The 13,402-nt window shown below is 34.7% G+C and overlaps 1 long non-coding RNA gene across 1 annotated transcript; it reads right to left on the reverse strand.

The window, feature by feature from the left end:
- Positions 1-10,642: 10,642 nt before the first annotated feature.
- LOC130470272 (uncharacterized) lies at positions 10,643-12,442 on the reverse strand. The gene is made up of 3 exons (XR_008930269.1): positions 12,308-12,442; positions 11,721-11,782; positions 10,643-10,777 (listed from the first exon to the last, which is right to left on the reverse strand). It is a non-coding gene; the product is annotated as an uncharacterized lncRNA (long non-coding RNA).
- Positions 12,443-13,402: the final 960 nt, after the last annotated feature.

Below are 13,402 nucleotides of genomic sequence, written 5' to 3' on the forward strand. Positions count from 1 at the left end.
ATACTGATCAACCCCTCTATATGGGTATAAGGTTTCAACTTACTAAACAAGGTCCTCGGCCCTCATAAAGTAGTGAAAAGCTAAAAGGGAACAACGATCCATCGATCGGAATCAATATATATATATATATATATATATATATATATATATATATATATATATATATATATATATATATATATATATATATATATATATATATATATATATATATATATATATATATATATGTATAATAATAATCTAGTGTTCCCAACCAACATGTTTGCATCAATCATTCATACTAACATGTTATAATTCTCATAACGAAACATATGTTCAACATGTTCATCCAACAACATTAAACATGCAAATTTCAACATAACCAAGTTCATCAACGATTTCAACATGGTTTCAACAAATAACACACATTTTCAAGCACACAGGTATGTACGTACCTTGTGTAAACAAACTGCGAGACCTACGTTAATAATTCAAAAGTCGCCTACAGAGAATTCTCCACCTAACAACAACCAATATAGACTCATATCAATTCACATTGAATTTCCAGCAACATTAGGGTGCTTCAAACCCTTCGTAAACAGATCCTTTCCCAATATCAAAACTTGACTACTCAATCTCCTAGCATAGTGATTACTTCACTAATGACCATAATTTATCATAAACCTCAATAAACATTCCTTTTTAAAATTTCCAGCAATATAAACTATTTTAAAACTTCACCAACACCAAATTAACATGCTTAGGATCATAAAAATCATAAATTTGGTAATTCATATTCATCCTACCATGATTTAAAATCATTAAAACCTTAAAAAATCATACTTTAATAATTAAAACCATTATTTCAATCAAATTGTATAATCTGAAAATTAATAATTTAATTATGCAAAACATGAAATATGAAATTCATAATTAACTCATAAAAACAATAATTTAATTCAAGAAAAACATGAATTATATTAATAAAATACAAATTAAAACAGGGTTTGAGAAATAACCAAAAGAGAGAGACGAAAGGCTGGTCGGACAGTGGTGGCGCGGCGCTAGGAAGCGGTGCTTGGCAGTCTGTGGTGGCGCGGCTGGCGGCTGCACGGTGGGTGATGGTGGTTGTAGTTGGCATGAGCAAGGAGCAACAGAAACGGAGAAGATGAAAAGAAAAGGACGTGAAGGGGAGAAGAGAAGGTTGGCCCGCGAGCTTGGGCGGCTGGCAGCAGGGCACGGTGGTCGTGCGGTTGTGGCTGTCGCGAGCAACATAACCATGAAGTGAGGAGGAGTGAAATAGAAATAAAAAAATCGAAAGAGAGGAAGAAGAATTACCGGACGGCGGAGGAAGAAAGGAAAGCCGGTGGTGTAGTTGGTCGACGGCGGCGGCGCTGCAAGCAAGGGAGTACACAGCAGGAACGACCAGATGGTGGTGGTGGTCGGCGTTCTGCGGAATGAGAGAGAGAGAGGTTTTTCTTTTTGGGTTTCACGTGAAGTTTCAAAGGGGAGGGTTTTGCTGTTTCTTTTGTTTCACGTGAAATTGAAAAGGGGAGGTAGGATTATGTTTTGGGTTTTATTATTTTGGGCTTCACCTAATTGGGCTAGAGTTAGGATTTAGTTTTAGAATTTGAATTCAACACTGTTTAGGATTGTTTTCTAAATTCAATCGGACGTGTTTTCGTAATTCTAATTCTTTTCAACGTAAAATTCGAAAATTATTTTGATTTCATAAATTGTTAAAAATATTCAAAATGAAATAAAATAAATATACGTTAAATATATATTTATTTCTAAAATTCGTAAATTCTTATTTAAATATAATTAACTATACGTTAAAATATATAAATAATGTTTCAAAATTTACGGGGGATTAGAAATTCCATGTGCACTTGTGGTTTGCTCTGCTTTACAATTGCTAGGGAAGATTGATAGTCAGATGGATTTGATTGTTTGATGTCGATGCATATTTGTTGGATTTTCCTTGAATCGTATCTATTTGTTTGAATCATTTTTGGGGTGAAGTCTTGATTTATGTATTCATCGATGATGTCTTTTCTTAGGGACAAACAAATATCTGTCTTGGTGGAATTTGATATATGCATATTCTATAGTATTTTTAACCCCGTCTCTTAGTACTTTTCTATCTTAAATGAGCTATTCAGAGCTGTTTTAGTATTAATATGCGTTGTGTAGTGTGCTTTGAGTTCTTAGGTTGTTTGAAGAGAAATTAGCCTTTTTAGGCTCATTTCATTATATTACGGGCCACTACACGATCCCGAATAAGTTCGGGATGATCCTTGTCAACTCTAAGGAGCCTACGATGCTCATGTTTGAGCCCTAAGAGTTAGACTCGGTGATTAGAAGGAAGAAATGCATCCCAAGGACTATATTGAAGGTTTCCCGACGATCTACGAGCTAAGGGAGACCAATCGGGCGACCAGAAGGAGGAAAACTCACTTTCTACATGCGCCCGATCAGGCGCCATTTGCTTGGTGCCCGTCGGGCGCTGGGCTTGTTAAGTTCTTCAAGGCGAAAAGTTGCCCTTTGGGAGAGGAATTATACTCTTCGCACGTGCCTGATCGGGAGCCCATCGCCCGATGCCCATCGGGGGCCTGCACTGTTTGCCTGCACTTGTTGATTTTTGTCGAGCTGAGCCTCCCGATCGGGCGACGACAACCTGGAGACGCGTTTCTTAGTTTAATGATCCGTTTTTGTTTAACTTTTTGGGCAAGACTATAAATACTAGGACCTAAATTCTTTGTAATCATCTTATTTTCTAGCAACTTAGTTTACTACTTAGTTTTATTCTCTCTCTAAACTTTTTTCGAACACTTTTAATTATTCAATTCAAGCTTCAATCTTTTAGTAAATCCTTCGTTCTTCAATTTAGTATTGATTCATTCCTTATTTTCTTATTCTATGTTATTTATGTTTTCATTAAATATGATTGCTTTGTTTAATTTAATTAGTATGTGTGAGTAGTTCTATTCTAGGGTTTTGGAATCCATGAATTAAGACGAAGGGATGATTAGTTATTGTTGATTGTTGATTGTTGATTGTTGGTGTTTTTGGTTAATTTCTTATTGATTGGTCATATTTCTATGCAATTAGATTTGCGTAGGTTTAATTGTTATAGTCGCGCAATATTGAGTTAATAATCGAGAGATGCAACTTGATGTTTAGGCTAGTTTCAATAGGTAGAATTGGTTTTAATAATTTGTGAGGCCTGTTAATTCTGATTCTATGATTGGTATCGATTCGAGAGGGCATGCTAATCTGATTAATTACTTCATTGATTGTTAATTATTGTTTCTCATCCTGGATTATTGTTCATTTGTGAACCTATACCCTAGGCCTTTTATTATTGATTTTCTCGTTGTCGTAGTTTGGCTATCAAAATAACTCATTTTCCTATTACTTATAGTCTAGACGTATTAATTAGTAGTAGGAAGAACGGTGTTTCCATGTGTGTATTCGATACTTCCCTTGCTATTTGGTTAGTGAACTTAGGTTGTCTTTGATTAGGTGATACGACTTTAGCCTATCACTTACACATATCAAAGGGATGAGAAACACGACCACTACACATCCTTCTAAGAATTTTAACTACTTAGCATCATGATTTCACCGATTGAGTTGAAGTATATTATCTATTACATTATACTAAAACAGACACTAGGAACGACGCGTGTCACTTCCTGGTGCAGCTTTTTCTCGACAAAATATTTTTATTTTTTTTTACTTTTTAAAAATTACATTACTCCCTCCATTCTTAAATATTAGTCCTTTTTTACTTTTTCATCCATTTCAACTCCATATTTAATCGTAAATATCTCCAAATACGTACGTAAAAGAAATATAAAAATTTGATATTGTTAAACTACACATTGAGACGAACGAAATAAGATCTCATGTGAATATATTTTGAAATACGTATTGCAAAGAAATTGGAATATTCTCTTCAATTGTAGATAGCGGCAAGATACCAAAAGGGACTAATAATCGAGAACGGAGGGAGTACCTTTTTAGGAAACTAAGATAAAAAGGAAATAAAAATATAATCTAGTTACCATAAATGTTAGTACATATATTATTGGAGGAAATCTGATTAAATATTATATTTTCCTTTATGATATGATTTTATTTCTGTGTATTGTTAATGATATAATACTCCGTACATGGTAAATATGAATGTTAATTAAAAAATAGTACATGATAAATAGACTTACATAAGAAGGTCATTTATTAAAAGTGTACTTAATTCAAATTATGTTGCATTTGACTGACTCAATTATGCTCGGATTTTTTCTAAAAGTAGTCTTAGGTCAGTCATTCAGGTTTGGTTAACTTTGTTAGATCAATCTACATACAAGTACACAACTATAATCATTAACTTCGTATTGTAATATGCAAATTTATTTTATTTGAATAGTACAACTTTGAATTTATACTTTTTCATATATCCTTTTCATTTTCACGTTTTCCTAATATCACAAGTCTTTTATTTAGTTACTATTGAAATAATAAATTATTTAGTAGTAACCGTGCATTGCACGTGCCATAAACTAGTTCGTGTAATATGTTGAAGCATTTATGATATGTACTAAATCTGTTTTATTTTTTAGTTCAATTTGGAATACAATTGGTCCTGCGCCTCTCTACCTAGCTCCCCATACATTGAAGTCTATGTAATTAGTGAAGGAAATAATTCCCTTGGTCCAAGTATGCATTTAATGATAAGTCTAATAAATGCGGTTCAGTATTAATTAACAAGTTAATAATTCAGTAAGATCAAGTGAGCTGAATGCCTAGCTAGAGGTCGCTTCAGTTCAAGTGGAATTAATGATATTAATCCACGGCTTACTCTTGACTGAACCCGTAGGGTCACACAAATAGTACGTAAACGGATCAAGTATTTGATGGCATTAAATACTCCATCTATGGATATTCGAAATCGACGGATCTTGGTTTCAGTGGGATCTGAGATCGTCAAAGGCAAGCAAGTGAATACTCCGGAAACGATGATATTGCCGGAAACGGAAATATGGATCGTATCGGAAATATAAATATTATCCAAGTCGTAGATGTTGCCGGAAACGGAAACATGGTACGTATCGGAAAATATTATTGGAAATGGAAATATTGCCGGAATCGGAAATATTGCCGGAAACGGAAATATTGTCAAAATCGGAAATATTATCGAAATCGGAAAATAATTCCGGAAACGGAAATATTAAATATTTGTTCGAAACGGAAATTAATTCCGGAATCGGAAATATTAAATATTGTTCGTATCGGAAATGAATTCCGGAATCGAGAATTTAATCGGAAGCGTATCGTACGAATTAGCATCGGACGAGGCCTGCCAAACGAAGGCCCAGCACGAAGCCGGGCCATCGCCCAGCAAGCCGAAGCGCAACAAACACATGCTAGCCACGCCAGGCCCAGCGCAAGGTCAGGCCCAGCAAAGGTCAAGGCGCGCGCGGGCTGATGCTCGTGGGCTGCGAGCAGCGCCAGCTCGTGTGGGCCGCAAGGCCTGCGCGGGTTTGTGCGATGCTCATGCTCGTGCAACGTTTGTGTTTCAATACAAATCCTAAAGCTAATGAAATTTGTTCTATGATTAAATCCTAATCCTAATAAAGATAGAATTTGTTTAATAGAGTTTTAATAAGATTCTAATTAAATAAATTAGTATCCTAATAGGATTCCAAGTCCTTTTCCATAACTCTATAAATAGGTGTCTAGGGTCACATATTTAAATAGAGAATTGAAGTATTCAAAGGTAAGATTTTCAAGCAAAAATCAGCCACAAACACTTGCCCTATTTGCCGAAATTTATAGTACCTTAAGGGCGATTCTAGTTGGACAAGCTTAAGGCGGATCCGGACGTGTTGTGGACCATCTACGGAGGGACGACACTTGGAGTCCTAAAGACTTGTTCTTGTTCGGTTTGGGGCGCAGCTAGGGAGGGCACTCTACAAAGTGTATGCATCTGAATTATGCTAAATGATTATGTGTAAATAATATGTTTCCTGGCTTTATGGTTTTTCCTCATGATTTATGTTTATTCATATGTATCATAAACTAATAGTGGTATCACGAGCCTCTTATTATTTTCATAATCTAAATTGCATGAACATGATTAAATTTTACAAATTTGCAAAGAATTAAAGGGGTGATTAATTTTCGTAATTAATTGCAAAATTGCGTTTATTTAATTATATGTACGCAGTTTTTCGGCAGTTTCTTCGTTACGCATCCAAATCGAGTGATTTTTGTGTCAATTCCGCATGTAAAAGGCATTCTAAAATTTTGACAAAAATAGTGTTTTTCGCCGAAACCCAGAATTCCCAATTTCGAAGCCTAACTATGACTTTTCGGATGTTTTAGTTTTTCGAACGCAAAAGTTTGTAATTTTAAGGCTCCGTTCGGCATTGGTTATTTAATCAGTTTTTCGTTTTTTTATCTCATAAAACCAAAACAAACCTGTTCGGCAGAAACGTTTTGGAAATCAAATATTCCACAATTTTCCTAAAACTAAAACACAAAAGATGAAACCACTTTTAGTCGTTTGTTCGGTTTCGTTTTGGTTTAGAAATTTCTTTTACAGCAATACCCAACTCCATCTCAAGTTGCAACTGCCTCTCTATTTCTTTTCGTTTTTAATTTCTCAATCAACTTTTGAAATTATATTTTGTCGCACCGTCGCCCTTCTCGATCCCTTTCGTTGATGATATTGAGTTTTTATGATTCTTAGACAAGAGATTTGTGAAATTATTATTTGTAATTTGATAGTTAAAAAATATAAGCTTGAAGAAACTCCATTAATGCAGGTCTACGCCCACTACTACATTTAAGGTCGACCTTGATTCCTATAACAATGATAATACATTGTTGATGCCCATAATATTACTGTAAAAGAGATTTGGTGATGGATATGAAGGAGCTAGGCCTGTTAGGGTGGTTTGTTGCCGGTGATATTAAAGGTCATCAAATCATCAATCAACAATAATGGAGATGAGGAAGGATAAGCCAAAGGGGTTTTTTTATTTTTAATTTTATCTTTATTTTTATATAGGATTTTTAACAGGGAGGATTGAGAGAATTAGGTAGAGTTCAAATTAAAAAATACTTGTATTTAAGAGTAATATGAAACAGTTTTGCGGTAGTTTTGAAAAATACAAAAATAAAAACAGAAACTAATCGTAAGTTTTTTAAAAACTAAAAACTAAAAAACAACAATGATGCCGAACGAACCCTAAGATGTTAAATTGAATATTTGCGATTCTTGTTGATTAATCTTGAGTTTTTGATGGACCTACAGTATATGTTTAACAATTATGAATGCCTAGACTTGTTAATTATACAACCTAATTTGTAATTATGATTAATTTGTTGAAATTCGAATAATTTAGAATTGATTTGATTTCATAATTAATTAATAATTTTATTAGGTATCCATGATTAAAATCCACCATAAAAATTGTTAATTTGTGTTAAATTCTAAATTTTTATGACCTAGATTTGAATCCATGTTAATCGGAAATTAATTAATTAATAAATTTTCGACTTTTAGCCCTAAAATAATGAAATTAATATGATTTATTAATTTGTCATTAATTTTAAATTAAAAATTTTAAATTTTTATGAAATCGCTCATAAAAGTTGCACGCACAAAGCAAAGGACGCTACGTGTTACCCTTAAGGGGTGTTGTATAGTGCGGGCACGCGACGACGAGCAAGGGAGCTCGTCGCCCGTGCGGTACGAATGCAGCGAGCGACGAGCTATGCAGCATGCAAGGCCCTGCGCCTAGGCGTGCGTGTAGGGCGATGGGCGAGGGCATGGGCACACGGCATAGCACGATGCGTGTGGGCAGCAGCACGCTGCGCCACAACGCACCATGCGCGCCAAGGAGCAGCAGCCACGACGCAGCAATGCTGCGCGCCGCGTAGCCCGCAAGGGCTGCGTGTGTGCGTGGCTTGGGCGTGGGAGCGTACAGCTGTGCGGGGTATGTGCGACAATCAATAGGCACGGGGCATGGGCCTCGTAGCTCGATGGGGCTTGGGCGCAAGCCTAAGTGCCTCGTCTTGCAAAGTATTGATGCGTTTCGTTTTAATTTTAAATTTTCAGTTTGGAAATAATTTTAATTAAATTTAAAAATTAATAATTTAAATTGTTTTCTCGGATTTAATTTTGAATATTATAATTATTATAAATTTTATTTATACTAATTATTTTACTAAAATTAAACCTTGAATTAATTTAAATTCATTTAATTCAACTGAAAAATAAATTAAATCAATGGATTCAATTATAATTTTATATGAGCTTTAAATTTTAATTAAATTTGTATGTTTCCGGTTAGACTAGAAATACATTTTTATGTTTAAAATCAGTAAAGCATATAAAGCTATTGGTTTAAGTGGGAGTATTTTTAGTCATAAACTCTTGATTAGGTCTACAAATCCTTTAAGGTTAAACAACTTGATTAGAATTAATAAGGACTGAATAATTGGTAGATTATTGGTGCCCTTAATTAATTGCTGCAAATATTTATGTGATGCAAACAACGTGTTTTTACTAACCAAATATGTGGGCTTATATATTGTATATGTACTGTTTTGCAGGTTATGAAGTGACTGGTATGGCCCAAATAGGATAGAAAATATGGTCTGCGTACCATTAATTTGAATTTAATTGGTCTAAAGCACCAAATTTGTTTTTCAATTCAAATATGGTCTGTGTACCATTAAATAATTGTAATTAGTTTAATTATAGCTTATCCTATTTGAAGAAAATGGCTCCTCCCACGGTGAAATTCAAGACGGAGTTTCCAATCCATTTTCAAGACGGACTTTGAAGTTGAAGCTTCAAGATGAAATCGGGCCATACTAGATCACAATTATCTTATGCATGCTTTAAGTTATTTATTGCTTTTAAATATGTCTTAATTATGCATGAGATTGTGGCTTGATTATGTTGCATGATTAAGGATTTTAGTTCACTTAAAATCTAACCAACATAGTAAGAGCCTTAAGTTCCAAACTTAAAAATTGAGTTAAAAGGTGCCATGCCAAAATAACACTTACTTGGATATCCTTTACATTGATCTTAGTAATAGGTTTCCGCCATAGCGAGGTGTTACTTATCGATACTAAAGGGGTAAGGTACACAAATAATTGTGAGTACATGTTAGTTTTGGTGAAACTCAACGATATAAGTAAGGAGTCCTTTTATGTTGTGGCGAAATTGATAGGTTTACCTAATAAGTTCTTAGACGTACCTATCAACCAAGAGTAGTTTCTAGACTATTAGCAAAAGGGTTTTGCTTACCTAAAAGATTTTAGAATTGAGTCTAAATACATAATGTGCTTAATTCTTCAATGGGTTTTCGGGTCTTGGAATCATTTTATTCACACCTGTCGGAACACATAACTTGAATAAAATGCTTAATGAACATTGAATTATGCATGTATGCTAGAATTTAAGTTTATTAAGAGAAAATGTGAATGGTTATTTATTTGTTTATTCTTTTCAATTGTAGTTCTAACTATGGCAAACAACAATCAAAACATCATCATGGGTTCTGAGCTTATGGTCACGCTGAACCTAACAAATTTTCTTGAATGGGAAGCTAAACTAGTTGAAATAGTCAGACTCAATGGACTTGAGTATGTACTGTCACATCCCATGCCAAGCTACTATGCCAGAGACATGACCCTTGAAAGATTTTCCGCCTGGGATGCAGATCTCAAAAAGGTTATGAGTCTCATGCTGAACAATATCCCTGATGAATGGGCTAGAAGGTTTGTAGCTTACGAACCTTTTTACGCTCATCAAGAATCCGAGGGATATCTGTCGTGGAAGCATGGAGGACAGGGACCTGAACGTCCATTAGTTGATTGACTCAATGTCTGGTCTAAAGGTTAGTTCTCCCAACAGGTATTATAGGATGGAGGTCCAAGAAGCACATGTTCAGCTCCTTCGCACTAAACAAAGGGTAGGCGTCCCACTAAGGTTCTATGTGGATCTTATGCTTTCATATTTTGATCGCCTAAGTCTGCTAGGAACACCAATAAGCGAAAGGATGGCAGTCTCTATCTTACTCAATTCACTGCACAGTGGGTTTGGTCGCTTCAAGCAACTATACCTAAGTGAACCAAGAGAAGAAACGGTTGTAGATTTTGTTCACCTTGTCAGAAAGGCTGAGATAATACTGGACTGTGAAGCCAAAGATTTACTCAAGGCTAGAGGGAGACCGTTCAAGAAAGGTGGAAAGTCCAAGGGCAATGCTAAATCAAAGCAGGACAAGTCCACATCAAGCTGTCTTTATTGTGATGGAATAGACCATTACAAAAGAGAATGTCCAAAGCTAAAGGAAGATCAGAAGAACGGAACAGTCGTTCCATCTTCGGGTATTTTCGTTATAGACTGTATACTTGCTAATTCAACTTCTTGGGTATTAGATACAGGTTGTGTAACACCCCCAAAATTTGGACCTTTTATATAATCAAAAACCCTGTTTTTATTTCATAAAAACTATCATCCAAACTTTGGGAGTGTCACTGCTACATTTATTCTCCTCAGAAAATAAATGCAAAGCAACAAAACAATTTTAAACCATTAAAGTCAAAATTAACCAAGTGGTCTAAAATGTGGCCCATAAAAATAATACAACCAATTCTCATAAAATAAATAACAAAGTTCAACTTAAACTGAACTAGAAATTGTCTCTTTACTAGGTGGTTATTCTAAGCGTCTCCTCACTCGTAGCCAAGTATCTTTACCAACCTGCAAAAATAAATAGAAACGAAACAAGAGAGACGAACTCCCAAAAATCAGATAAACTGAGTAATTCCAACTCCATCCCGTAAAATAAATAATTTTAGTATTGAAAACGTTTTGAGTATATAAAATAAGTAATTAAACAACAAGTACCAATTTAATAATCCATCATTAGACTTATCACATAAGATCAATATTAATTAAGTGAGGGAAAGAGAACGCTAAGGGTCGCGCGTAACCCTTGAAAATGGCCAAAGTAAGATGAGTACAGAATGTCTCTAGTGTGCACACCCCTCACTAATTGACTATGGGTCTCCGCGACCGCGCATCAATAGAATTAGGAGGAAGACTAAGCAGAAAGTTTAATACAGAATAATAGAACCCTACTAGACGCCTACCGGGTCTCCACTAAAGTGCACCGATAGAACAACATCTAGAAGGGCAACCTGTTCCTAACCCTTACGGGCTTTTCCCTCTGAAATTACACTTTTCGTAATTAGTACTTTAATAAGGTCAAACACGGAGACGATCAACTCAAGGATCCAAACAATACAATAAAGTAGCCGTAAGAACCCAGAACCATTACCACAAGTATAAACCAACATTTTCTTTATTTCCTCAACTTAACATAGAACCCAACTCATGTCAAAGAGTTATGCGCACTCTTATCAAAAATCAATCATTTACCATTTATTAATCAACACTCATAGCTATACTAGGTACTTCATCTCAAAACAAAAATATAAATCGAACACTTATTGTTATAAGATAAAATAAGCGTAATACTTCTATATAACATATTTAATACTACTACTATCACACGCGTCTATAAATCACATCGTATATGTCATATACATACCATTTAAACTTCATATCACATAATAACACATAAAGACATCCAAAATACTTTTCCTAATGGGACCTAGTGATAATGGACATTAGAGATTACCTTGAACGCGTGCGTACTTTGAACTAATAGTCTCTTTGCGTTATTTCCTAAATAGTCTCCCTCTACAATTGCACAAATAAATAAACCTAAGTTAGTCTATAATTGTCCATAATTAGCATAGGTATACAAGAGTTAATTGTTACTGATCTCACGTCTATTGATTGTTAGGGGAGAAGTTAGTGGCCATGCAATAGTAGGAAGCCCTTTTTTTTTTCCTAATTCGATAGTACAGCTCCTGTACTACTATTCTTGAAATACAACAAAGATGCAAATCAAAAACCCAAAGTCAAAACATGCTTTGTTTGGTGTCCTTTTATTAAAATAAATAAATACGTTCTTCAATATATAAAACCAATTGGTGCTCAAATGGAGTTCCTGCGATTTCTCTACGAAGGGTGACAAAACTGAATTTAAAACGAAGGAATTTTTACCGAACAAAATTCAAATACGGAGTTATCAGTTTAAAACTTTATTTTGGGTGTTAATATATGTATACGATTTCGAGAGTCAGAAGGAGCATGAACAAACATTATAAAATACCACTAATCTTGCAAGGAAGAGCTTTAAAATAAGAAATTTTGGCTTACCTCTATACAATATGATAACTTCAGTTGACGGCACAAGAGGAGTTTGAGAGGAGCAGAAGGATTTTAATGGTCAGCATAATTACGCACGGCAAATTGAGTTAGTAGTGTGTATTTATAGCTTAGATATTAGGGTTTAGCAAGGAGACTAATTTCGGAAAATTTGTAAACTAAACCAGAAAATATACTTGTAGTTTCTTTTGGTTAAAATTCTTTAAAACTTTATTTTAATTGTAAAATTATATTAAAATACCAAAATAGTTCATTAGAAAATATCCGAAAATTCGGGGTATTACAGGTTGTGGCTCACACTTATGTTCCAATTCACAGGGACTAAGAATAAGTAGAAAGTTAAGCAAGGGTGAAGTCGACTACGAGTGGGAAATGGAGCACGGATTGCTGCAGTAGCTGTAGGAACTTATTATTTGTCGTTGCCCTCTAGGCTAGTTTTGGAACTGGAAGAGTGTTTCCATGTTCCAAGTCTTACTAAAAACATCATTTTTGTTTCTTGCTTAGATGCTAAGGGATTTTCCTTTTTAATAAAATACAATAGTTGTTCGTTTTATTTTAAAGAGATGTTTTATGGATCTGCTAGATTAGTCAATGGACTTTATTTATTAGATCACGACAAACAAGTTTATAACATAAATACCAAAAAGGCCAAAAAGGATGATTCAGATCTCACCTATCTGTGGCATTGTCAATATTAACTTGAAACGCATGGAAAGACTTCAAAAGGAAGGAATTCTAGAACCATTTGACTTAGAGAATTATGGTAAGTGCGAATCATGTTTACTTGGAAAAATGACAAAGAAACCTTTCGCTAAAGTTGGAGAAAGAGCAACTGAACTATTGGGTTTAATCCATACAGATGTATGTGGACCAATGAGTACAAATGCTAGGGGTGGTTTCAGCTACTTTATCACTTTCACTGATGACTTCAGTAGATATGGTTATGTCTACCTAATGAAGAATATGAAGGAAATAATGCCCTTGGTCCAAGTATGCATTCAATGTTAAGTCTAATAAATGCGGTTCAGTATTAATTAACAAGTTAATAATTCAGTGAGATCAAGTGAGCTGAATGCCTGACTAGAG

This window comes from Spinacia oleracea, chromosome 3 (genome assembly GCF_020520425.1).
Source record: "Spinacia oleracea cultivar Varoflay chromosome 3, BTI_SOV_V1, whole genome shotgun sequence".
Classification (NCBI taxonomy): Eukaryota; Viridiplantae; Streptophyta; class Magnoliopsida; order Caryophyllales; family Amaranthaceae; genus Spinacia; species Spinacia oleracea.